The sequence below is a fragment of the Hoplias malabaricus genome, chromosome 14, assembly GCF_029633855.1.
Source record: "Hoplias malabaricus isolate fHopMal1 chromosome 14, fHopMal1.hap1, whole genome shotgun sequence".
Taxonomy (NCBI): Eukaryota; Metazoa; Chordata; class Actinopteri; order Characiformes; family Erythrinidae; genus Hoplias; species Hoplias malabaricus.
In genome coordinates this window covers 32802806-32828777 of record NC_089813.1, presented here as the reverse complement: position 1 = coordinate 32828777, position 25972 = coordinate 32802806, and the positions used below count along the sequence as shown (strand labels likewise).

General features: G+C 42.2%; 1 protein-coding gene across 1 annotated transcript in view; it reads left to right on the top strand.

The window, feature by feature from the left end:
• The first annotated feature begins 2550 nt into the window (after positions 1–2550).
• sema3b (sema domain, immunoglobulin domain (Ig), short basic domain, secreted, (semaphorin) 3B) overlaps positions 2551–25972 on the top strand; it is a 47816-nt gene continuing 24394 nt past the window's right edge. The window contains exon 1 of the mRNA XM_066643509.1: positions 2551–2615. The gene's annotated coding sequence lies outside the window, so the exon portion shown is untranslated. The remainder of the gene's footprint in view (positions 2616–25972) is intronic.

The window sequence follows — 25972 nt, the reverse complement described above, 5'->3', positions numbered from 1 at the left end:
ACTGTGCTGTGCAAAAGTCAGAGACCACAGTCTGTTCTTTACATTTCCAGTCGAGATTTATAGAAACAACCAGTTAATCAAGTTCAGTGTTTAATTTCTCCACATTTAGTCTTTGATTATGCCTTTGGTTACTTCCTGGAAACTCACATTTATTTTTAATACTCATTGAATACGCAGTGACATCAGCCCACACCTCAGTCTCAGTAGTTGGTCGCACTGATGGTTTATGATCCTGGATATTGACGTGCAGAGTGGCCAGTATCATTCTGAAAGCACTAGCAGCTTCTTGTTAATTTCCTTATGCCTTTTAGACAGCTCCACGTCCTTTCAGACCCACCGAGTTAAGCTAAGTCAGTGCACAGAAATTCTAATTGAGGCTAGAGTGTTTTTGGAATGCTTGTGTCTCTCAAACATGAGAGCTTTGTGTGATGGTGATGGTCTTCTAGTTATGTTTTTTCCACTGTATTTTTGTTATTAATACTTTTATATCAAATAAATATCAGGAATGTTTCCATAAAAAGTTATACCATGTCCTTATTTGCTGTTTTGACTTGAAATAAATGAATGGTTCCTTGTGATTTTGCCTAGTACTGATATAGAAGACTTTTATTTTTTTACGAATGACTTTCGGTACCACTGTGTGTGTGTGTGTGTGTGTGTGTGTTTGATTGTAATACATTTTGGGGTCGTCAGGGCCTTTGTGAACTTGAATCCGATTTGCTACTCCATTTGTAATTTTAAACTTTTTTGCACTCACACAGGAATCACTGACGTGTGTGTGTGTGTGTGTGTGCGTGTGTGTGTGTTTGAGCTGCTCAACCCTCTCTTTCCGCAGATACTTATATTTCCTCCTCCATTTTCCCCTTTCTTTCATGTTTGTGTGTTTGAGGTGTTGACATTGTGAGCGTGGGGCTTGTGTAGGCTTCACACTCTTGACTTTTGGATGCAAAGTCTTTGGAAGCAAAGTGATCTCGATATGAACTGATCACATCACATCACATCGAGCACGGCCAGGTTTGACAAATTCTTCCATAAAGCAATTAACTTCTTAATTAAATTCTTAGGCATAGCATAAATGACCAAATAAAGTGTGTGTGTGTGTGTGTGCATGTAGTGGATAGCAAAGGTATACATTGCACAGCAATGATGTCATTGGGTCTCCACAACGGTAAGTGTTATGGTCAAAGTATCAAATAACGTGGCTTCAAAGACACACACACACACACACACATATATATATATCGAGATCATTCTGTCATTTTGCTTCAAACCATTTAACAATGGAGTTGATAAATATCTCATAGGAAATTCATTTCTGTTTAAAAGTGGTGTTTAGTTAAGGTCCAGACCTGTGTTTTTGGCCACAGGACCAACATATCCCTTTCATCTAAATGTCCCCAGTTTGTCATGCTTGTAATGTGACTTTACACATGTGTTTGGCTGTTTCTGATTGGTCCAACTCAGCTATAGGCAGTTACCTATCTCTGTGATATAATGTAAATCACCAGATTTAAAATGTATTTAAATAATGTTGTTTTTTTATTATTATTTTATTAAAACTCTTTCACGATGAAACCAATGATATTCAGCTCCGTGTGAAAGCATCCACATGTCTGACCCCAGTCTGAGAATGTAATGAAATGTGTAAATGATTAACTCTGAGTTCAAATCCCATGTGAAACACACCCAATAAACACACGTCTCTGAGCCTAATGGCACAACAAACACTGAGCACAGTGATGAGATGATTAACATACACGTGTGCTTTATGAGGTGCACGTTACTTAGACTGTGTTCATTCTCCAGATACGAGGTGAATCTGCAACACTTCACAACCACATTCAGATTCCTGATTTTCTAACAAAACTTGTTGTAGCTGAAATGAAAAGTGAATACGAAGATTGCTGTTCTAGTGAAATGCAGAGAGAACAATACCTGCAGATTGGGCTGGAGTCTTTCACTTCTGACCAGTATCCACACACTACAGCCTGCCCCATGTAGGAAGGAGTGGCCGAAAGAGGGAGGGGTGTGTGTGTGTGTGAGAAAGAGAGAGAGAGAGAGGGAGGGAAAAAGAACAGGAGCACTCTGCAGTAGCAAGGGACGAGTCAAACAGTGGAAGAACCAAAGTAGAGCTAGAGAGAGAGAGAGAGAGAGAGAATGAATTGAATTGAATTGAAAGAGTTTAGTCTCATGAATACTTCAGAACACATTACAGAAGGTAGTGTAGTAATAGAGATCACTGGGGGACGAGAGTAATAGCTTAATATAAGAATTTTGAGAGAGAGAGAGAGAGAGAGAGAAGTGCATCGTGTTGGACCTTTTTGCTCTTGGACAGGACAGAGGGAGAGAAGCGCAAGAGAAAAGAAAAAGAAAACATGTACCAGAGGAGCCCTCGCTTGCTGAACTCCTGAGACACACACACATTTAGAGAGAGCTTTCTCTCCCTGCAGCTGTGTGACAGAAAGTGTGCGAGAGAGAGCCTGCCGTTCCTCTGGAGTCTACGGGACCATGGCACCTGTCAGAGACCTAGCGGCACTACACTGAGTGTGTACACACACACACACACACACACAGTGAGAGAGAGAAGGAGAGCAGGGGAAAGGGCCGGTACAAAGGTGAGTAAAGATTGGTCTTTGAAAAATGTCCTTAATAGCTGTGTGTGTGTGTGTGTGTGTGTGTGTGTGTGTCGTGGGATGGTGGATTTAAAGAGTTTTCACGTGAATCCCTTCCAGGATTGTGTTTCTTGGGTGTTTTAGCAAACAGCATATTCACCCTTTTATATAAAACAGGATCCTTTTTACTTAAGCATGTGTTCTCTAATAAATATCTCTCTCTATATATAATTACTCTTTGTCCTTCCTTCTCTCTCTTTCTCTCTGAGTCTCTCTCTTTTGTCTTTTATTTTCTCTCTCTCTCTGTCTTTCAATTTCTCATTGTTTCTCCTCACTTTCTCTCTCTCTCTCCTTCTCTGTCTCCTTTTCCTCTCTATTTCTCCCTCTGTTTCTTCCTCTCTCTCTACCTCATACTCTCACGTGTTCTTTTCTCGAGGTAGAGCAGTTCAGGTTGAGATTGTTTGCTGGTCAGATTCAGTGTAATGGTGTGTGTGCTGAGTGTGTTCTTTACTTTTATATGTGCACACTGTGATGTCTAGAGTTAGTCCCGGTGCAAAGACGGGATGACAGTGTGAATATTAGAGAGAGAGAGAGAGAGAAGGAGTGGTGAGTCGAGGATCGCTGTCAGTTTTTGGTCTGAAATATTTACTCTCCTCCGCTACACTGTGATATTGACTTTTCTGAAATGGCTGGAGGGAAAGAAAAAAAAGAAGCAAAGTTGTTAGTTCATTCGCATAAAAAGCAAAAGGCTGTCATCATCAACATTTTATGAGATTTTTATTTTCAACCCTGAGCATGAAGGACTCTGATACTTGGAGCTACGTGTGTGTGTATGTGTATGTACCAGGTTTCAGTGATGTTGTGGGGACCTGTGTTTGTTAGGTGACTCACATTATCATGAATCATGGGGACTGTTCTTTCCTGTGGGCTCCAGAAGCTTGTTTCCATATTGTGAAGCTTAAGGCGAAGTGATGTTACATAGTTAGACTTAGGAAAATGATTAGGGTTAGAGTAGATCTCCTGTGAAATTAATATAGTTAATTAAGTTAATGTAATATCCCTATAGTGCATGGAAACCAATGTGTGTGTGTGTGTGTGTGTGTTTTAAAAGAATGCTGCTGAAACTCCAGTTCACTGAATGATTAGCACGTTTCAGTTCCACTCTGATGCTTGATTAAGTACCTCTTTGTTTTACTTCGTCCACTCAGGTAAGGATCACGCCATTGTTCTAAAGCAGTTTCACACTTCCACTCAATGAATGAATGAATAAATCAAAAGTTTGATCAAAAGGCTTGAATTGTTGATTTTGTCAGTGAAAAAACTCCACCACACCCCTTCTCTTTATTGCACACGTTGACTGAACAAAAGTAACAGGCCGAAGGGTTTGTTCCTTGTTGAGAACAATATATTTTGTGCTTGGAATATCAGCAGCACCTGTAAATGGACCACGGTGTTTAAACGGTGCTGGACGTTCCAGCAGCACACAGCATTGACCCTCCGACATTCCAGGATGAAAAGTGAATTTGACTGATCCAACAGACACAAACACGGAACACAGCAGAACGACCAGAACACAGTCCACGTTCTCAGCGGGTGAAAGTGTGAATGAGGAGATGGACTAAAATACACAGGAACTCATTTATTTTTCTCAAGTGGCTGTGTAATCCTTACAGGATGAATGCTGTTGTTAAGGCGAGGGTTTGTGCAGCCAGGTCTTAGCAAAGAAATGATGCATACAAATAATTTTTTGTGCTTTGAGCTTATTTGGTGTTTGTTTTTCACTTGATGATCTGTTAAACACATACAGAGGCTCTCGGCTAAAACACTGTGACTTTGTCCTTTCAGCCCTGCCACTTAACACAACATTCTTTGACTCACTATAAACACAGCTGACTGTGTGTGTGTGTGTGTGTTTGGTTAATTAGTATTTTGGGTGGTGTATGGTATGGGTTGTGTGACGGTATTGGGTATGTGTGTGTAACGCTAATTGACGGTCTGGTAGTTTAAAAAACTGGTGGTAGTGGTATGCTCTGAATGAAAGGTCAGTTTTGTGAGTGTGAGTCAATGAGAACAAGAACAGAGCAATTGTCTGTGTGTGAGCCCTTGGCCTAAGTCGTCTTTGTCTAATCAAAGAGTGATACCTCATTTAGCTGTCATTACTGTTTATTATTGTTTGGGCTGCTTCAGATCATCATCTTCAGATCGAATACCTGTAACAGGTTCTTTAACAATTATCAGTCTTCAGCAGTTTAGCTCCACAGATTTAGAAAGAGGGGAATCATTAATTTTACCCCTGCACCTCATTTTCAGGTGTTATCCTGCCCCTTGGAACTAAGCTACGAAAAGGAACGACCCTTCAAAGGCCCAATACATCATCAGAACACAAGAAAAGTAGATCTACGGCTGTGGTTTGCTGTCATTATAAGAGCTTCTGGACTTAAATATAGTTAAATTAAGGGCATCATACTTTCAAAAGCATTCCACAGTCATATATTATCAACCACTCTTAACTCGGAATTCAGCTGCTTATTTGGTGGCTTTTTGTTCAAAACCTCCACTTTAAACTCATGGCAGAGATCCACAAGACATTCATAAGCCTCCGTTTGCAGTGTGCCCCGGAAAAAAACATCAGTTACAAAGAGCTTATAGCCCTACCCCTCTGCCCTACCCCTCTGCCCTACCCCTCTGCCCTACCCCTCTACCCTACCCCTCTGCCCTACCCCTCTGCCCTACCCCTCTGCCCTACCCCTCTACCCTACCCCTCTGCCCTACCCCTCTACCCTACCCCTCTGCCCTACCCCTCTACCCTACCCCTCTACCCTACCCCCCTGCCCTACCCCTCTACCCTACCCCCCTGCCCTACCCCTCTTTCCCAATGAGAATTGAGACACCCCTAGGCAAAATGGTATTCAGTATAGTATTCAGTATGGACATTTATAATGAGATGTAAATGTGTCCTGTTTCCCTGTTTTGAAGTTGGTACTTTTGTGATGTCACAAATACCAACACAAAATCTGAAGAACTTTAAGGTGAACCATAAGAGTGTTAAACAGTTCAAATGTTGAGATGTTTCCGAGTGTTGTTTCTGGTAAATGGAGGGTACTGTAGCTGGGCAGCAGCCATTCTCCATCTCCATCCTGCTCCAGCTTTACAGCAGGCCAGGCAAGGGCAGCTCTTTGTTGTTCTTCAATCACTAAGCATTCCTTTAATAGATGAAAGGAGCCAAACAGCTCCTGTGTGTGCCGTATGATCTGGAGGGACCAAGTGTTTTTTACATTAGGTTTTAGTTTGAGGTAAAAAAAATAAATAAATAAATAAAAAAGTTAAAGCTTTGAGCTTTTTGGAACAAAGTTCGTAAGTGCAGCTGCATAACATATGATGGACACACACACACACACACACACACACACAAGGCTGGTCTGGATTGTCATTTAGTGGCTCTGTCTGAATTTCCATTTGCACCTCCACACAGTGACCCATACATTTAGTATTTCTCTTCTCTTCTCTTCTCTTCCTTTTCCTTCTCTTCTCTTCTCTTCCTTTCCCTTCTCTCCTCTTCTCTTCTCTTCTCTTCTCTTCTCTTCTCCTCTTCTCTTCTCTTCTCTTCTCTTTTCCTTCTCTTCTCTTCTCTTCCTTTCCCTTCTCTCCTCTTCTCTTCTCTTCTCTTCTCCTCTTCTCTTCTCTTCTCTTCTCTTCTCTTTTCCACCTGCCCATTTATTACTGCTCCCCACATGCAGTAGATCAGAGAGAGTTGGGGGAAGAACAAGGAAATGTGGAGAAGTAAGGGGGAGAGGTGTGTGTGTGTGTGTGTGTGTGTGAGTGTGTTATAGAGAGAGAGAGAATGTTAGAGGGAGTGGATGGCTTTTAGCCGAGTGCCTCAGCCGGTTTGGGTCGTTAATTGAGCTGCTCCCGAAGGGGGGTATCAGACCCCAGATTAATTTGGCTCCCCTTCCTCTCACGCACACACATACACACACACACTCTCTCTCTCTCTCTCTCTCTCTCTCTCTCTCTCTCTCTCTCTCTCTTCCATCCCTCAGAAATACTTAGTGCTGTCCCATTCCCAGCTGTTACTGAGTAGGTGTTCTGATGGCCGTTTGTGTGCTATTTCAGGGGCTACCGTTTCCTATTGTATTTCCTGTTTTATTACAGATTACATTAACACCCCAGAGTGTTTACTCTTCCCTATGAAAGCCACTATTGTTACTGCTATTAACATCATGTAACATATGGAAAAAATAAAAGAAGAAAGAAGGAAACAGTGATAAACAACCAATCATTGTTTCAGAAGTGTTTCAAAATGTCACAGTGTCACAGTTCATGTGGTAAATGTATGGAAAGTGGATTGCAAATACAGTTCATTCTGAATTCATTGCTTCGCTTCTGTGGTGTTTCAAAAGCCAATATATTTGCATAAATTGACCTACACCATCACTTATCGATAGTGCCCCGTCCTTAAAGAGAACACACTTCTGCTGTTTCACATCTGAGTTCTGAGGGGTTTTACCCTTATACTCCTCTAGCTTTGCACATGGTGAGCTTAGGGTCATATGCAGCTGCTACAGAGCCTCCTATTTCCTTTCATGAAGATTCTGCCGACTGTGGAGATTTTTGTCAAAATGGAGGAACAGATAAAATCCTTATCAACAAAGATCCATTTAAATGGTTAAAAACATTGCTATTTACCTGGAACATTCGGTCTTACTGACATGTATGTGCTACATATAGTAGGTGTATGAGCAACGGTGAGAGTAGAGCAAAGCTGCACCTGCTGTGCTCCAGCTGTTTGGGGTGCAGACCTTAATCTGTGTCCATATTAACCCCCAGTCCGTTCCCGTGTCCTTTATGGCCTCCCACAGTCCAGCTTTTGACTAAAACATGAAGGCAGAAAGGGTTCCTATAGATTCTCATCTGCCTACAATGCGGCCAGTGTGCATTTGAATTTGAAAAGGCCAGTCACAAGCCTTTTGCAGCTGGGTGTCACTAGAAAGCAGTGCTTTCAATGAGATGCACTTTGGTCCTCAACTTCATAAAAATGTCCTGGTAACACGGCTGGGGTATAACTTCCTATTGTGTATGGTGTATATAAGCCAAACATATACATATACCTCAATAACAGTTACATTTGAATAGTATGAGTTTTCATTTTCATTTGGTAATTACACATTAATTACATTGTAATTATGCAATCAATGAACTTCACTTTAAACTCACACACATATATATATATATATATATATATATATATATATATATATATATATATGTGTGTGTGTGTGTAATTTAAAAAAACAATATGTTTCTCAACAGAGTAAACTTACCTATAGCACCCATATGTTTTAAGCCATTAGAGCGACTTTATCTGTCTGAACAGTTCCAGGTGTGTTGTCGCTGCGGGGCGTTCCATTCGAACACACATTCCCTACATGTCCTCCTTGCTGAGCAAGTGGCCACTTGTGTATGTGTGTGTGTGTGTGTGTCATTGGATATGTGTGTGTCATGTCACTGGAGTGGAGGGTTTGAGGGCTGGAGCATAGTAGAAACTTAGCAGAGTCCGTGTCTTGCTGGAATAACTAGCAGTGTTCACCAATACAAAGCCAACCCTTGTGAATACTGCTTGATTTCCTGTATAAACCCTTACTAATATGAAGTTACTCATTGAATTTTACATTACATCAGTGGGCACCCTCAGGGCCATCTAGTTCTTCAGAGAGATTGGGGCCTCAGGGGCTTCACTAAAGGTCTAATAGTATGCGTGGCATACAACTGTAATAAAACATCTCATCCACGTACAAAACAAATGTGCTTTTGATGGATGTGAGAACATTTCTTTACATATTTTAATGCAGTGTACTTTATGGTTTAAATCAGACTGTGTGTTTTCTGTGCATTTCCGGGTGACCTACTTAATGTATGTAGTAAGTGAACATGATACTTGTCTCTAGCATTTCCAATACATCAGTCCAGTTAGTCTGTTTTAGCTCAAACTACCTTCCTTGGGATTATTATGTGCACCAGTAACGCAGATGTGTTTCCTGTGTACTCTAGTTAAGGTGGTGAGCGAGATTATAAATATTTCATGTTGGATTTGCACAATTAGCATTTGCGCTCGTCTCAGCATACTTCATTACTCTCATTCTCAGAATTACAGCCCCAGACTGGAAACACAGCATAAGCCAGGTCAGCACAGCGCAGAAAAAAAACATCTGAAATGCTTTTGAACGCACTCGGAAACACTTTTATTTCAAAGCATGCTCTATGCCTACAGTAAGTCTACAATAAATGTGTTTTATAATCTTCAAATATAGGTGAGGGGCAAAGGAATGTGATAATGAATAAGGGATGGGGAAAGGAGTGTGTGTGTGTGTGTGTGTGTGTGTGAGAGAGAGAGAGAGCGCGAATGAGAGAGAGAGAATGGTAGAAGAGATGGAGGGATAAGGTAGGATTAGAGTAGAGAAAGGGAGAGTCTTGCTTTTTGGAGCCAGGCTAAAGAAACTGTGGTGTGTGTGTGTGTGTGTGTGTGTGTGTGTCGGCTGATTAAGGTCTCCATTGTAACCTATTGTTATGCTCATACCATGGTGTGGGACTGCGGATAGTGACCCCCACCCCATCTCTCTCTCTCTCTCTCTCTCTCTCTATCTCTCTCTCTCTCTCTCTCTCTCTCTCTCTCTCTCTCTCTCTCTCTCTCTCTCTCTCCCCTCCCCTATAAGTCACTACATGTAGTTGTCCTTTTGTCCTTTGATACAATGTAATGGACTGGTTTTATCAAGATACTGTTACACAGCAATGGTGCTAGACATTTTACACAAATCACTGTCACTGCCCCAAAGGAGGATAGTGAACCACCCAAATACTTTCAGCCACCAACGTCCAGAAGATGACTATCACAAACTGTGCAGCAGTAGAGCTACTGTAATGTTATAAAGTGGTCAGAAACCTCCAGTAGCCCTGCTGTGTCTGATCCACATGTACCAGCATGACACACACTATCACACCACCGGTGCTGAAAATAAGCCACCATACAGGTGATACCTGCTTCGTGGTCCTGTGGGGGCCCTGACAATTGAAGCAGAGTGAGAAAGAGATGGACTTGTGATATTATACGACTACAGTGTGCACCTATGTGGTCAGTAGAGCTGATTAGATGGAGAAAGGTGGTTTTAATGTTTTGGATGATCCGTGTAAGTGGCCTCTGCCAATTTTTACATGCACTTGCTACAAATAAAGTAAATGAGTTTAAAGTGATATCGATAAACTTGCAGAGTGGATTGGCAGCGAGGCGCTTGGCTCGGGTGTGTGTTAACCATTTGTGTGTTCCTCCCGTGAGTGTGTGCTATATTGAATAGTGTCTTGATTGCGTCTTGAGTGAAAACTTGGCAAGTTCTAACAGAGAAACCATTGTGTGTGTGTGTGTGTGTGTGTGTGTGTGTGTGTGTGTGTGTGTGTGTGTGTCAGTGTCACTGAATGTTTGTTTATGGCCGAATGGCCTCTACAGAGGAGCAATCTCATTAACCATGACTCGCAGGCATGTCTGTGTGTGTGCTAGTATAGGAGTGTATGTGTGTGTGTGTGTGTGTGTAGAAATCTAAGGCGGCTATAACTAAAACACTGCTGATTAAAGCAGGGTGTGAACATGTGTAGGGGCCAGTCACTGGGCCACCTCTTGACTGATTAATCGTTAATCACCCATGCATAATAAATAGTCTTAGTCCATGCATTTGCATGTGTGACGTGTGTGAATTTATGTGCATGCTGTTTTAGCACCATATTTTAAAAGAAGTGACAGCGAGGGCAGAGATTGGGTACAATTGTGTGTATTTTATAGGGCTACGTAATATGGACAGAATATGTCAGAGGAGATTATATATGAGGTAATCCAAGTGTACAAAGACGAAGCTCTGGTGGCCCACCAGAACTGTCATCATGAAGAGCTTTCTTTTTTTGGGCAACAGATGAAAGGTCAATCAAGGTTGTGGGCACAACCCTCTCATGCTTTCTTGGGTTTGGCAGAAGGAGCACACTGCCCAAAGTAACCACACCAAACTCCATACGCCGAGTGACCAAGGCAAGGCCTGAACCCTGCACCCCAGGCCAAGGAGCTGTGCAGCAAGGACATTACCACTTTGCCAGAAACTACGTACAGAATCAATGTTGGGTACAAAAGCGTTGGGGTAGAATTTGAGATATATTTGAGTATCTGGACTGTAGGTAGCAGAGAAGGTAACCAACTTCTAAGACTGAACTTTGGAGGTGTGGAAAACACACAAATTCAGATTCTTTTAAAAAACTTAAAGCACGTTTCTCAAAAAAGGAAGGCCAAGGGTGGATGAAGCACATGGTGATGTTAATACATCAGACAATACGTCAAAACAAACACCCCGGAAAAAGAATGACCTGCCGATATCATTTGTTAAAAAAGCGTGAATAGAAGATGGAACTAAACGTAAAGATACTGAAGAGACTGCTGGGCATTATAAATCCACACCTCCATCCCCCATCCCTCTATACCTTCATCTCTCCATTTCCTTCTCTCTCTCTCTGTATTGATTCAAGCCTAACTCTATGTGGCAGTGAGCCCAATACACTGTGACGTGGGTGTGAATGCAGTGCGGGCGTGCGGGACACTGATGTACTCCCTCACAAACATAGTTTGACTCGACACGGCAGATGGCCTCATGCAGAAAAAAAACTTCACCTGGACCATTCAGATCAGTCTAGAGCTTTATTCGTACAAAATCTGTCTGTCCTTTAAATTAAGTGCTGTACATTTACCTATTTAACTGCTAATGTTGTGTATATTTCATTGGCCATTAAATTGCCATTATGTGAAAGTTGGGAGAGAAAGAATGTGTGTGTGTGTGTGTGTGTGTGTGTGTGTGTGAAAGAGAGAGAGCGAGAGAGAGACATTAAAAAGGCATTAAGGATTATGGGTAATGGAGCAGGGCCGTCGGTGTAGATTAGCTAATGCTCATCAGAGCCGTTTGTGTGTGTGTGTGTGTGTGTGTGTGTATGCATGCACATGATTCTAGCTAGCAAATGAGACCAAGTATTTTTAAGCTATTTGTGCACAGTATACATCAAAATTACACTTAAATTCACAGCTCATCCCAATTGCTAAATTTTCAATGTGGACAAAAGTATTGGGACACCTCCAGGAGCTTTTATGACATCCCTTTCTAAATCCATAGGCATTAATATGGAGTTGAGCACGTGGACCTTGCTTTGTGCACAGGTGGACAATGATGCTGAAACAAAAAGGCCTTTCCCCAAACTGTTTCACATAGTTGGAAGCATAGAGTTGTCTGAGATATTTTGGTATGCACAATGATTTAGATTCACTTTCACTGCAACTAAGGGGCCAAAGCCAACACCAGACAAAGATTACCATAGCATTAGCCCTCCTCCACCAAACTTTACAAGAGGCAAACTGCAGTCAGGCAGGCAACTTTCTTTCTTTTAGACCAGATAGAGAAGCATTATATTTCCCTCCACAGAACATTGTTTCCACTGCTCCAGTGTTAAGTGGCAGTGGGCTTTACACCATTTATTCATTCATTCATTCATTATCTGTAAGCGCTTATCCAATTCAGGGTCGCGGTGGGTCCAGAGCCTACCTGGAATCATTGGGCGCAAGGTGGGAATACACCCTGGAAGGGGCGCCAGTCCTTCACAGGGCAACACAGACACACACACACACACACACACACACACACATTCACTCTCACACTCACACCTACGGACACTTTTGAGACGCCAATCCACCTACCAATGTGTGTTTTTGGACTGTGGGAGGAAACCGGAGCACCCGGAGGAAACCCACGCAGACACAGGGAGAACACACCAACTCCTCACAGACAGTCACCCGGAGGGGGAATCGAACCCACAACCTCCAGGCCCCTGGAACTGTGTGACTGCGACACTACCTGCTGCACCACCATGCCGCCCTTTACACCATTTAATCTAAAAAAAAAAAAATAGTTTTTATGCTATTGTTGAGCATTGTTGAATTTAACACACCGTGCACCTCAGTACACTGTAACATGGTCTGCCACATTGTGGCTGAGTTGCTGTGGTTCCAAAATGCATCCACGTCTTAGTAATACAACTCACAGTTGATTATTATATATCAAAAAGTGAAGAAATTTCACTGACTTGTTATAGCTGTGGCTTCCTATTATCCACAAAATCAGAGACTCTCGATCAGAGTTCAGATCAGGGTTCTTGTTGGGCCATTTCATTATTCCAGACTTCAGGCTTCAAGGGTGGTAGACCTTTTGTGGTACTCTGGCACACACATTGTGTATTAAAAGCTGAAAGAAATAACAGCTGCATAAACAACAAATACAGTGTGAGACCACATTTTGAAAGTGCAGTGGGAGTGTGTGAAAGCAGAGCTGCACCATGTATCAATAAATTCTATTAAAACGGACTAAAAAAGTAATGAATACATTTCACAATACTATAACTTCGTTTGTTGAATATTGTGAATATAATTTGCTGCTCAGCACAAGATCAGCACATGTTTAACTGATTTAAAACACTTTTTAAAACATTTGAATGAAGTCAATTCAACACATTCCTCTTTTTCAAGCTGTGTGTGTGTGTGTGTGTGTGATGCCTTTTCCTGCTGTGAGAGGCCAAGTGTGTATGCAGCAGGCAGTCTTTAAATAATAAAAGATGCTGCAAGAGACTGGACATGGAGAGCCATGTGTGTGTGTGCATGTGTGTGTGTGTGTGTACAGTATGAGGATGAGTGCAGACAGGACTATCTGCAGTCTCCCCCTGTAGACAGACACACCCACCCCTAATGAGAGGAGCTGCCTGTCAGTGTGTGTGTAGCAGAGAGAAAGTATCAGAGCAAATCATTCTAATCCACTCCAAGGAAATTTTCTTAAGCTCATAAGTGAAATGACACTTATCTCCGCTTTGCACATATTTTCAATATGCTTTGCATATCTAGAGAGAGAGAGAGAGAGGGAGAGAGAGAGAGAACATAGACAATAATAAAAAAATAAGAAAAAGGGAAGTAAATGAGAAAAAGGAAAAATAGAGAGTGATAAATAGAAAGGAAAAGATAAATTGAGGAGAAGGACAGAGTTAAAAAGAGTTATAAAAAGAGACAAAGAAGTGAACTGGAGAGACAGAATACAAGGGGAGGAGAGAAAAATAAAACAAATGATAGGGAGTAAGAGAAACCTGAAGAGACTGAGAGCAGGGGATAAATACAGAAAAATGCAGAGCAATTCCAATAGTTTTCTACCCTATTGAGACAAGAAAAACAAGTTAAAGTGAGAAGTAAAGGGGGGAAGGAGAATGAAAAATGATGAAATATAGAGGGGAGGATGGAGAAGGAGAGAAGGAGAGGAAGAGTGAAAGAAATGTGTGCACAAGGAAAAAGAAAAACCTGAGTATTGACCTTGTGTCAAACTATGGTTGTACGTTTGACTCTGTGTATCAGATGGTCAGTGTGTGTGTGTGTGTGTGTGTGTGCAATGTGTGTGTGTGTGTGTGTGTGTGTGTGTAGTATTGAATGTCTATCACCAAAAATCATTGACATTCTAACCATTGGCACCCTAAGGCATCTCAGTAATCCAATACCTGTCAGTCTCTATCTCTCGCTCTCTCCCTCTCTCACACACACACATACACACACACACCTGAACTCTGTACACACCCTTAATGGTTATTTGCCCCAGGGCACCCCTAAGCAAAGAGAGGGGAAGTTTTATGTGTGTGAGTGAGTGAATGTGTGCATGGAGAGATTGGGGATTCGAGGGTAGGTAGGGGGTCAGTTGGAGAGGATCGTCAGTGTGAAAGTTCTTTTGTTTCTTTTGGCTTTGTTACCACCCGACAGTAAAGCCGTACCTGCTGGTAGGAGCCAGTAATGGTGTATTGTTTGCAATATTTAAGAACAAATGTTGCCAATCACTGACCGGGCCATTTTCTTTAAATAATAGCAACACATTGTTGTAGCAGCTCTAAGACTCTCCTTTCTGTACTACCATAGGATCGGTAAAAAGTGTAGTACTGTTAGGTCTTCTCTACCTTGAGACTGTGGTAACTGTAGTACTGTAATGATGTAGTTATGGTGTTACTATTGGAACTGTACTGTAGTAAATGTAGAAAAGTATCACTATATCATTATAGCATTATATCTGCTGTAACAGTGTGATCAGTGTATCATTGTGATTCTATAGTCATTGTACAATTGTATCAATATACAGTACTATAGTCATTTTAATATCATTTTACATTGCATTTGCTTTGATAGCGCTTAATGGACACCTTTTCCAGAGTGACTTTTGAATCATGCTACAGATATAGGCTAAAGCGAGTCTTGCCCAAGATCTCTCATTATAATAATATAGTGTGATGTTCCTGACTGCTATAGTCACTGTAATATTGTATCACTGATTTTTGGGGGTGGCACTGTGGCGCAGCAGGTAGTGCCCCAATCACACAGCTCCCGGGACCTGGAGATTGTGGGTTCGATTCCCGCTCCGGGTGACTGTCTGTGAGGAGTGTTCTCTCCGTGTCCGCATGGGTTTCCTCCGGGTGCTCCGGTTCCCTCCCACAGTCCAAAAACACACGTTGGTAGGTGGATTGGTGACTCCAAAGTGTCCGTAGGTGTGAATGTGTGTGTCTGTGTTGCCCTGTGAAGAACTGGTGCCCCCTCCAGGGTGTATTCCTCGCCTTGCGCCCAATGATTCCAGGTAGGCTCTGGACCCACCGCGACCCTGAAATTGGATAAGCGCTTACAGATAATGAATGAATGAATGAACAAATGAATGATTTTATTGGTCTCTTGACCTGTGCAAGGAATATGTGCTATTCTGAACTGCTAACTGAACTGTACGGCTGTCATAACTGTGACAAATCTGTAGTAATCATGAGCTATAGACATTGATCAGTTTAGCTTGTTCTCTGTCTAAAAACTATGTCATTATTTTAGTTCAGTGAAAGTATAGCAGAGCATTTGCCCAGGATACATCTGCCCATGTATTTTAGTTTCTTATAGGCAGCTCATTAATGCTGTCACCTGTCGTTAGAGATACACTATAGCAGCATTTCAGTCCGTTGGAGTTGGTGCTGGCGAAGCAGATGGTGCCCACATGGCCCTCAGATGGAGATAATGGGTTGAGGTGGGCACTGTGGTGCAGGGTGGGGTTTTGGGGGCTTGACAAAGGGTAGAGTAATAGAGAAGGGCATTAGGAACAGAAGAAAGAGCAAAAATCAGGCTTCTGTAAAGGGCAGTGGTGGGGCAGTGAGGCACTGAGAACTGTGTGTGAGAGTGTGTCTGATAGAGAGAGAAAGGGGAGTGCTCAACGAGGCAGGGATCAGACAATAAAGAGAATTCCTGCCTGCATTCCTCTGGAGCCTCCATGAATGCCATTACACACACACACACACACACACACACTTATAGAGCTTCTATTCATGTTGTATAACTTATCATTATATTGGGATCCATAGTGAAATGTACAGCAGTAGGGAATCTGCACATTACGGGTTTGTTGATATACAAACAGAACTAGAATTTAATACCAGTAAAGATAATCACGGAGTCAGCACTGCAGTCTGTATTGTATCATAGTGGATCACTTTCTACACACACCTTACATGCAATATACATTACATTACATAAAAAAATCTATATCGTGATTGTTGTGATATTGCGTCATTATATATCATTTAAATAAGAAATTAAACATATTATTAAATTAATCATAATTTATTTATATATTTATTTACATATTATATAACATTTATTTTGTTGCAATAGTGTGTTCTTGAAATGAATAAAATTATGTTTCAGTGTTTTTTCATATCGCCAAGAATATCGCTATCGCCGAAATACCCTGAAATATCGTGATATTATTTTAGGGCCATATCGTCCACGCCCAGCACCAGCCCAGTCCATTGATCTTGTGTACTACTGTAATATGCATAACAAGGAAATAGTGACATTAGTGACTCCAGTGGACAGACAGAAATACTCAGCGAGGTAATGTTAATGAAACTAATAAAGATCAGATTCATGGACGGTAGCCTTCAATAGACACATTAGTTTTGGTGTGAATTAGGTTACATGTGTGTGGCGGGGGTGCATGTGTCCTGTGTTTTGTTAATATAATTATACTGGGATTCATTTAAGCAGTCCCAAGTGTAAATCTGAGATTTATATGTGTGTGCGAGAGTGTGTATGTGTGTGTGTGTGTGTGTGTGTGTGTGTGTGCATACAGGGCTTCACTCACGATCTTTTGATCCTTGTGTGGACCAACAGTGAAGACAAGTTTTAGGGTTAGGGTTAGTGTGAGAGAAAAGGGCAGTCTTTGTTTTGTCTGGAAGGAAAATGGTAATAAAATGCCTAGATATTTTGTGAGTTTCAAAAACCACTCTTAGCAATTGAAAGAGTCATATTTGGAATGCATTGTATTTGTGGTGGAGCCTACAGGAGTTTAGCATGCAGACCCAAGTCAAAGAGTGTTATAGACTACTTTTGGAACTAGGCACAGTACAGGACGGCCAATCAGAACTGAGGTCATTTACATATATCTTAAAGGCACTTTAACAAAAACCAAGCTGGTAAAATGTTAGGCATCATTAAAGAAAAGGCCAGTGTAGGATATGGGCTCTTTTAGCTGGAACACCTTAATTTGACTAGAAATAGAATTCTTTTCTCTGGGCCTTTCCCTCGACTTGATCCTGACATAGTTAAATTTCATGAAGCTCCTACAGCGCTTAAAATCAATAAGCTGATTATACTCTACTGCTCCAGCACATTCCCCATAGACTGCAGGGCTGACCAAATTTTCCAGTCTACTCTAAGTTGAGTTGATTTATTCCTTGTATGCAGCCCCCAGACACATTAATAAGTGAAGAAAACACTGAAATACACCGCTATATTACCCTTGCTAAAGGACTAACACACACAACCTGACTACAATACAAAAACTGACCAAATTAGGCCCGACTGGCCTTGTATGTCGACTACAGTGTGGTATACACTTTCATGTGTGTGTGAGCAGTCACACAAGAGCTCACATCAGGCACACACTCAGCAGCCTGTATACACACACTGCAAAAACCAGACGTACCACACACAAACACACACAACCATGACACACAGAGTCATGACAGCACACTCTCTCAGTCTTTCTCTCTTACTATGTATATTTCATCTCTTCCATTGCTTGTTCTCTCTCTCTCTCTCTCTCTCTCTCTCTCTCTCTCTCTCTCTCTCTCTCTCTCTCTCACTCTCTCACTTACACACACAGAAGCACATAGATAAAACGAGACTCCAATGAACAATGCCATATATTGTAGTTAATGATGCAGTCTGTGTGTGTGTGTGTGTGTGTGTGTGTGTGTGTGTTTGTGTGTGTGTCTGTGTGTGTGTGTGTGTGTGTGTGTCTGTGTGTGTGTGTTTGTGTGTGTGTGTGTGTACATGTTTTGTGTGTGAACAGTTCTGAGCAATTAGAAAAAAGCAAAAGCTGTGATTAATTAAGATACTAAAAAAATAAAATTGGTGAAACATTATTATATTAATTAATTATTATAATATTAGTGCCCTTGAAATCAGTCTTGGTTCAGATTGAGTGCATCCCCGGTGCTGCCTTAGCCTTCTCAGACTGGGAATCCAAGAGAGTACAGCTGACCTTGCTTTCTGTGTGGGTAGGGTGTCCCCCTCACCTCTCTGACCCACCACGCAGCCACAGTGCTAGCCTACGCAGCTGCCTGTTGGCTGATGTAGCAGATCTAGGCAGTTGGCGTTCTCCTCGAGGGCATTGTAGGGCAGTGGCAGTGTATAAGTTCCTGCCTGATGTTTTTAAGCAGTTTTGGACCACTATTTTAACACCATTTGTTGTGATATTTTTTAACAAATCCAAGGGCAGCTCAAGACTCCAGTTCAGTTCCACTTGCCTTTACCTCACACCTCCCAAGCCTTTACAGAGATGTTTCATCTTGTCGTGAAATTTCTGGCTGTAGACTGATGATTAATTGTTGCAGTTGTATTTTAGATGGATTTATTGGTGTGGCTGCAGGACCAGTTTTGACAGAACACGACCAACAGTCTTCACAGAGAAAAAAACGGAGAGTGAGGCAGGGAGGGAGGGAGGCAGGGAGGGAGGGAGGGAGGGAGAGGGCTGTGGATGGAAGCAGAGGGGGAGTTTAGAACAGCTGCAGATGTAAGAGAGTAATTAAACGTCCATGCTGACAAGGTGACTGGTGGTAAAGCATGGAAAAAAGCACAGTCATCGTGTGTCTAAGGGCTTGTGTGTGTATATATGTGTGTATATGTGTGTGTGTGTGTGTGTGTGTGTGTGTGTGTGTGTGTGTGTGTGTGTTTGTGGGTTTGCAAGGGCCCTGTGGGTTTGTAGGCTAAAGCTTTAGTTTAACAGAGTCCATATGAGGATGACTTCTTTTGACTGGGTACCTTTTGGCAATAGATAAAGAGAAACTATAAAGAAACTAACCTCTATTTTATTACACCCTGTGCCTGTGTGTGTCCATGTGCGTGTGTTTGTGTGTGTGTGTGTGTCAGAAGATGCTCCTCTCTTAGTACAACGGTGATTTCCCAGGTGGGCGTTTCCGTGGAAACCGTAAATGGCCCACCTGCAGACGTCTTCTGGCGTTAGAAGTGGGATCGCTACTTGAAGTGAACTGAGTGTGTGTGTAAAACCCATTTATCACTTTCTCCACGTGTTTCTGCCTTCAATTACACCTAAATGAAGGGGATTTCTGCCTCTTCAACTGATGAGACAGCTCTCTAGAAGGGGGGGTCGGGTTGTGTGTGTGTGAGGGGGGCTTTAAATTGGAGACTGCCATAAAAGTAGAGCAGGATTAAGAGTGTAATGATAAAAGAGTTTTTCCTGCTGCATTTGGACGAGGCTGTGTGTGTGTGTGTGTGTGTGTGTGTGTGTGTGTGTGTGTGTGTGTGTGTGTTTGATACTCAATCGTATAATGTGGCTCCTGTCTCAGGGAAATGATGCATTAGAGCGTTTAGCTCGGAACAGGCAGATCCAGGCTTTGATGCTGGAAATGGCCCTTCTTTTTTCCCCTTTTCTTGGCTCAGTCTTATTGTGGAGCGTTCAGTGGTCAATAAAGAGACCTGCTAGAAAGACCCTCACTTGCTGTTACTGTTCCTTTCTCTCTTTCCTTCCATTTATTCCACTTTTTCTGTTTTCTCGTCCTGTGTCTCTTTCTGTCTTACTCTAGCTTCTCTTTGTCAGTGCTCTCTCTTTCTGTTTCTGTGTTTTTTTACTCATTACAAGCTTTTTAAAGAACTTCCTTTCTCTCTTTGCCTTTTTCAGCTCTCTTTATCTCAGTATGACATGTCTACCCTTCTCTAGCATCTCTCTCTCTCTCTCTGACTCTCTAGCTGTTTCTATTTATACAGATCTAACACTCATGCACGCATATTCAGTGGGGTGTTTGCAGGGTTCAATGGCTGGTAATCTCAGAGAGAGTTGGTGAAAGCCTGCTGTCTACTCACATCAGCTTTCCTCCTCCAGAGCATGTCGCCATGTCCCACTGTGTGTGTGTGTGTGTGAGAGAGAGAGAGAGAGAGAGAGAGAGAGAGTGTTTGTCTGTGTCAGAGCTGCTCACTCTGTGATTCTGTCACTGGCTTATTACTGGTATCATTCCTGTTTGCTTGAATAGCATTACTGTACTAGGCAAAGCTGGCATGCATGCATCATTAGTATATTACCAGAGGCCCCGACAGGAACCCTGCAGCATGTTTTAGCCTTGCAGGTCACACACACACACACACACACACACATGCTGCTGTCATCTTTAGCCTGTCAGCAGTGTGCTGGATTGGCAAACTGGATGTGCTCTGCAGGTATTAATACCGCTAGAGTGTTTCACATGTCCTCCTGTATGAGTGTGTGCAAGTGTGAGGAGTAATAGAGAGTGAGAGAGAGAGAGAGAGAGAGAGAGAGAGAGAGAGAGAGAGAGACTTTAGACAATTCCAGATAGAGAGTCAAGCGAAAGCAGTATGATTTAAAAACCTAGACTTATTTAGCCCCACCCACTGCACATGACCTAATTCACAGTGAGCTCCGCCTACTGTACTCCTAAACACTTTGTTCAGGCTAGAAACTACTGTAAAGCTACTGTTAAACAGTCCAGTGCCAACCTTCGCCAGTTCCACAGTACAGCCAATCTAATTGGGTTCCATAAAAAGCCCAAATTCTAAATCAGTCAGATATACACATCCAAAGCCTTTTTCTGCTCCACCTATTATTCCCAGCTAAAATAATGCTCAGCTCCACTTATTGTACACAGTTCAAACTAAAGCAATACAGTAAAACAAAGAACCACAGTTCACCACCCACGTTTATAGCCCAATCAAATATCAGCTCTGCCCATTCAATGTGTTTCTTGCTTCAAAAGACGTGCATATCGTCAATGCGTGTGTCAGCTCCATAGACTTCTACAACAACACGGTCATCAGCTCCCAAACCTAACCATTGTCAAATCTGCACGTGTGTCCGCCTGTGAAACTAAACCAAACCATTCTGAGGTTTGCCTCCTGTACGCAGCCCAAAACAAGTCATTGTCGTCTCTGTCATCTGGTCTATTGTACACACCTAAAACCATTGTCAGCTCCACCTACTGTATACAGTCCAAACCACATTCAGCCTCATTTACTGCCCTCACTTTAAGCGGCTTCATCTACACGAGACCAACTCCACCCACACACTGGCCAAACTACAACCAACCCCACCCATGTTCTGACCAAAAACCAAGCCCTGCTTCACAGCGTAGTTCATTATATTAGGGTGTAAGCATCATATAATTGTTCTTCTAAACATAGCCAGCCAAAATGTGTGATAACTTTGGATAGCAGTCTGAACAAATTTGAGAGGGTTTGTAAAAAGTGGAGAGAGAGTTTTCGAAAGAGAGAAATGTTCAGGTTGAATGATCACTTGAGCAGTGCTCTGCTCTTAATCCACTCCACAATGCAGCCCTGTGTGTGTGTGTGTGTGTGTGTGAGAGAGAGAGAGAGAGAGAGAGAGAGAGAGAGAGAGAGAGAGAGAGAGAGAGAGAGGGATGGAGTGAGAAAGAAGGAAGATCGAACAATAAGAACAAGCTGACACAGCCTTAATTAATGTCATCTCATCTGGAAAGCACCTGCCAGTCATTCCTAATCCCACCTGAGGGCAGAACCAAGTGTGTGTGTGTGTGTCTGTGTGTGTGTGTTGGATTTCCAACTCTCTGTTATTTCGAGGTCAGAGTGGGCTGATGGGATGGCAAAAGACAGACGCTAAGCTAATCTCTTGAAAGGAGTGTGTGTGTGTGTGTGTGTATGTGTGTGTGTGTGTGTGTGTGACAGAGAGAGTGAGACAGAGAGAGAAAGAGTGTAGGAGAGGTTGTTGCTTTAAAAGAGCAAGTATGGGGTTCTATTGTGGTCGTAATTGTGTGTATAACCTGAAGAAAGGTTCACCAGTTTTTGGATGACCCTTCCTCTCGGGAGCTGGGTCGTGGTGAGTTTGTGTGTGGAGCTGTGGGAGCGTCTCCTGCTGAACTGTGGCACCGAGGTGGGACGAGGGATGCCCACTTCAAAGACAGAAAGGATTAATGTTGATGAGGATTAACTTCATGATGGAGTGACCCTGAAAGAGAGAGAGTAAGAGTAGAGACAGAGAGAGAAATGCTCTTTTCATGAGGAGCTGACCTCTGGACAACAGAGATTACTGGTGATAGAAACAGACTTTGGAAACCACATAAAAGCATTTAAAGTTCGTTTTACAGAACAATGTTCCAACAGTTCGTGATGTGGAGCAGTTTGTGTGTGTTTGATATTGTATGACTGCTAATAAGTGAATTGAAATGGACACAAATGAATGGTAGAAATAATTGGTGTTGATTGAACACCAGTTAAAATGCGAGTAGTTTATATGTAAAACATTTCAAATTGTCATCTCAAAGAAAGGATATGGAACCAAAACTAAATACTACAATTTATCTAAAGGAAATAGATGCTAATATAATGTCTGACTAATGTAGAAATAGCTTACTGGCCTTGCTTAAATTTTCAATGAATACTTGGGCTGGTATCAGTAAGAAAACCTGGTCTTCATTGCTGGGTTTAAAAATGTTCAGTAAATATGAATGATTATTATTGCCTGGAATGCAACAAATAAGCAAGACATGTAGCATATTGGACTCAGAGACAGCCCCAGGCCTACATACGGGAAACGTCTGTGAGAAAAAAGGCTTTTGCAGACTAGCTCCAACTGGAACCAGGGTGTGTAACTAACGCTTTTAGAGCTTTGCTGCGTGGGTTAGCGGTGTTTTAGCTGAAATTAGCACCTAGAGCTGTCAGCTGTGAGAATTATGATGTTCTGGGGCCTAGCTGATTTGACCGGTCACAAGGCAGTTCTTCAGGGTTTATGGCCAATCAGGTTGGAGAATGGCGGTGAGAGCCATGTGGGTGACACTGTGATGGTCGCCGTGGTGATAATCACCCTCTTAGTTCTGGAATTTGTTTTATGCCATGTTGCTGTGTCCACTTCATTCACGGCGATTAGCTACGGCTCTCTCACGGTCAGAGAGACGCTGCCCCGGAATGGGGTCGAGAGCAACACACACACACTCACACACACTCTCTCAGGGAGCAGAAACGGGGTAATTATCATTCTTTGTGTGACTATCTAATGGCATGCTTTCTTTTACACACACACACACACACACACTTTAAAGACCCCGGCCGTGTTCAAAGTGCGATCATAAAGCACCCAGTACAAGTGTAAGACTGTGTCTAGTGCTGCCATTCATCTTTTAAATGAAAGGGTGTATTTAAGGTCAGACTAAGGCTATATTTATCCTCACACATGTGCATTGTTTCTCAGCACTTCTTGGACCTTTCACACTCCACTGCTGCATCAAGATGGCCTCCACACTAGTGAATGGCTCTTGCTCATTTGATTTCATATGTTTTCTACAACCACTGCTCTTCTACCAAAGCCCTGTCTCTCAGAGACAGTAACAGGTTACGAATGAATAGGTTACGAATAGTTTCAGCCAAAACGCAAACCATTTGAATCTTTCAGTGGGTGAAAGGAACACTGTTCTGAGTAAATATTTGGTAGAAATCACTTTGGACATAAAAGCCTTATGACATTGTGCATAAATCCATGAATCATTAGAAAGAAAAGTGGAAATTGTCAGTCAAAAAGTGTTCGCAATTCAGATTGTCCCTTAGTAAAACTAATAATATTTCATGTAGAACATTGAATATCTACCACCTGAATACATGGACAAACACCTGTCACGTGTGTGTGTGTGTGTGTGTGTGTGTGTGTGTGTGCGTGTGTGTGTGTGTGTGTGCGCATGTGTGTGTGTGTGTGTGTGTGTGTGTGTGTGTGTGTGTGTGTGATGAATCAGCTCATTGTATACGTCAGTTGTTCTCCTTGACGTCAGACGTAGTTTGTTTAGAGCAGTGGGATGCTGTAGCCTGGGACAACATCTTATTACTTTAAGAATGCAAGTGTGTATGTGTGTCTTTGTGTGTGTAATTAATCTTATATTTGCACTGATTTCTTTTTGTCTTTTTGCTCTTAACAACTGTTCTTTAACATATTTGACAATAAAAATCATATAGTGACCACTGCCCAATATTATATTTTTAAAAGAGAGACAGACAGAGGTGAACAGACCAAATATGGAAGATCATAAATAGATCATAGTTAGAGAATCTCCAAATCAGGTTCTCGGGTTCCCAGGATGCACTGGTACGTACCTATCAAAAGTGCTTCAAATAAACACAACTGGTGTTGTCGACTGAAGGAGTCTGCCTCTGCACTCAGCCCCAATAGGCAGTGAGTTCTGAAACCTCACACATCAGTGAGCCACTGGCGTCACTGACTGTTTCCTGTTCACTGTCCTCCTTCGTTTGGACAGTGTTTGAATAACAACTGTTATTCATTACACCTTTCAGTGGACTTCATTTTGTGACTGATCAGTTGTACATCCCATAATATGGCTGCAGTACGGGCTCACAGCCTGTTTGAAGTTAAATTAGTGTTTACTGAGGCTGTCACTAATTGTGGAAATAGCGTAAGGAAAGTAGAAGTTGATAAACAATAATATGGATTGTCACTGGGTGAGCTCTGGCATAAACTGCACATTTATTCTAGTCTGTAACCTCCATGCCTTTGGAGAATGTCCAGTTGGAGCAGAACATGTGTTCCAGAGTCGTCTTGTCTGTTCAGTTCTTTCATGTCTCGTTCCTTTAACAGCTTTGGGTAGCACTTGGCAACCTTGGCACTGTGCCATGCCTATGTGGGCACACACACACACACACACCCATATATGTATATATATATATATATATAAATACAAAGCAGAAATATCTTGTAGAGATCTTCTAGCTTATTATATCACAGCATCCTTCATTATTTTCTCTCTGTGTCTCTCTGTATCTCTCTCTCTCCCTCGCTCTCATTTGTTCTTGAGTTAAGTCCATTATTTCTTCCTGCTCTTGTTCTGATTGTGTGTGAGAATGAGTGTGCACGAAGCTCATTGGTCACTGGGAGTTGCACACAGTGTCGGCGTGAGTGTGTGTGTGTGTATGTACTTGTGTAGGAGTGTGTGTGTTTTTCAAAGTGGACTGAAGTGCCTGTGGCTGACCTGGGAGAATACTGCAGCCAGCACACACACGTATACACACACGCTGGAACTTGTGGTGTACTCCTACTGGGTTATGGACTGCATCCTTCTTTACATTTCAGCTCCGTTTACCTCTTTATAATACAGTAATAGACAACACAAGCTTCTTGTTTTGAGAAAATACAACCAGCACACCTTCTACAACATGAAGGATTGATGCAAAATAATAATAATAACAACAACAACAATAATAATATTTATTTCATTACACTTTCTACTGTGCAAACTGTACTTAAATGCACTGTATATGATTCTGGAGAAGGACTGTTAAAACTGGACTGCTCCACACCCAGTTTCACACACTGGCGGACCAAGACAAATAAAACAGCTTCCAGAGTTTGCTGTGAAACAGGAAAAATAAATCTGTGTTACTCACTGAATTGGAGTAGAACAATATACTCATCTTTTTTCATGCCTTCGGAGGTTTCTGCACCATCCCAACGCCTCCAGAAGCCAGAGCCACTGGCCCAGAGAGACAGCACCGGGACATGTGCCTCCCCTTTCCCCGTTCTGTGCCCAAGTAGGGACACCCCATGTTCCTATCTCCACAGCCAGGACTGCATACAAACAGTCAACAACAGAGTTGTCTCCAGAGTGCAAACAGTGAGGAAACATTCTCTGAATTTTAGCCTTTAACGGCTAGATACATATTCTTCTGTACCATTAAATGCACCATT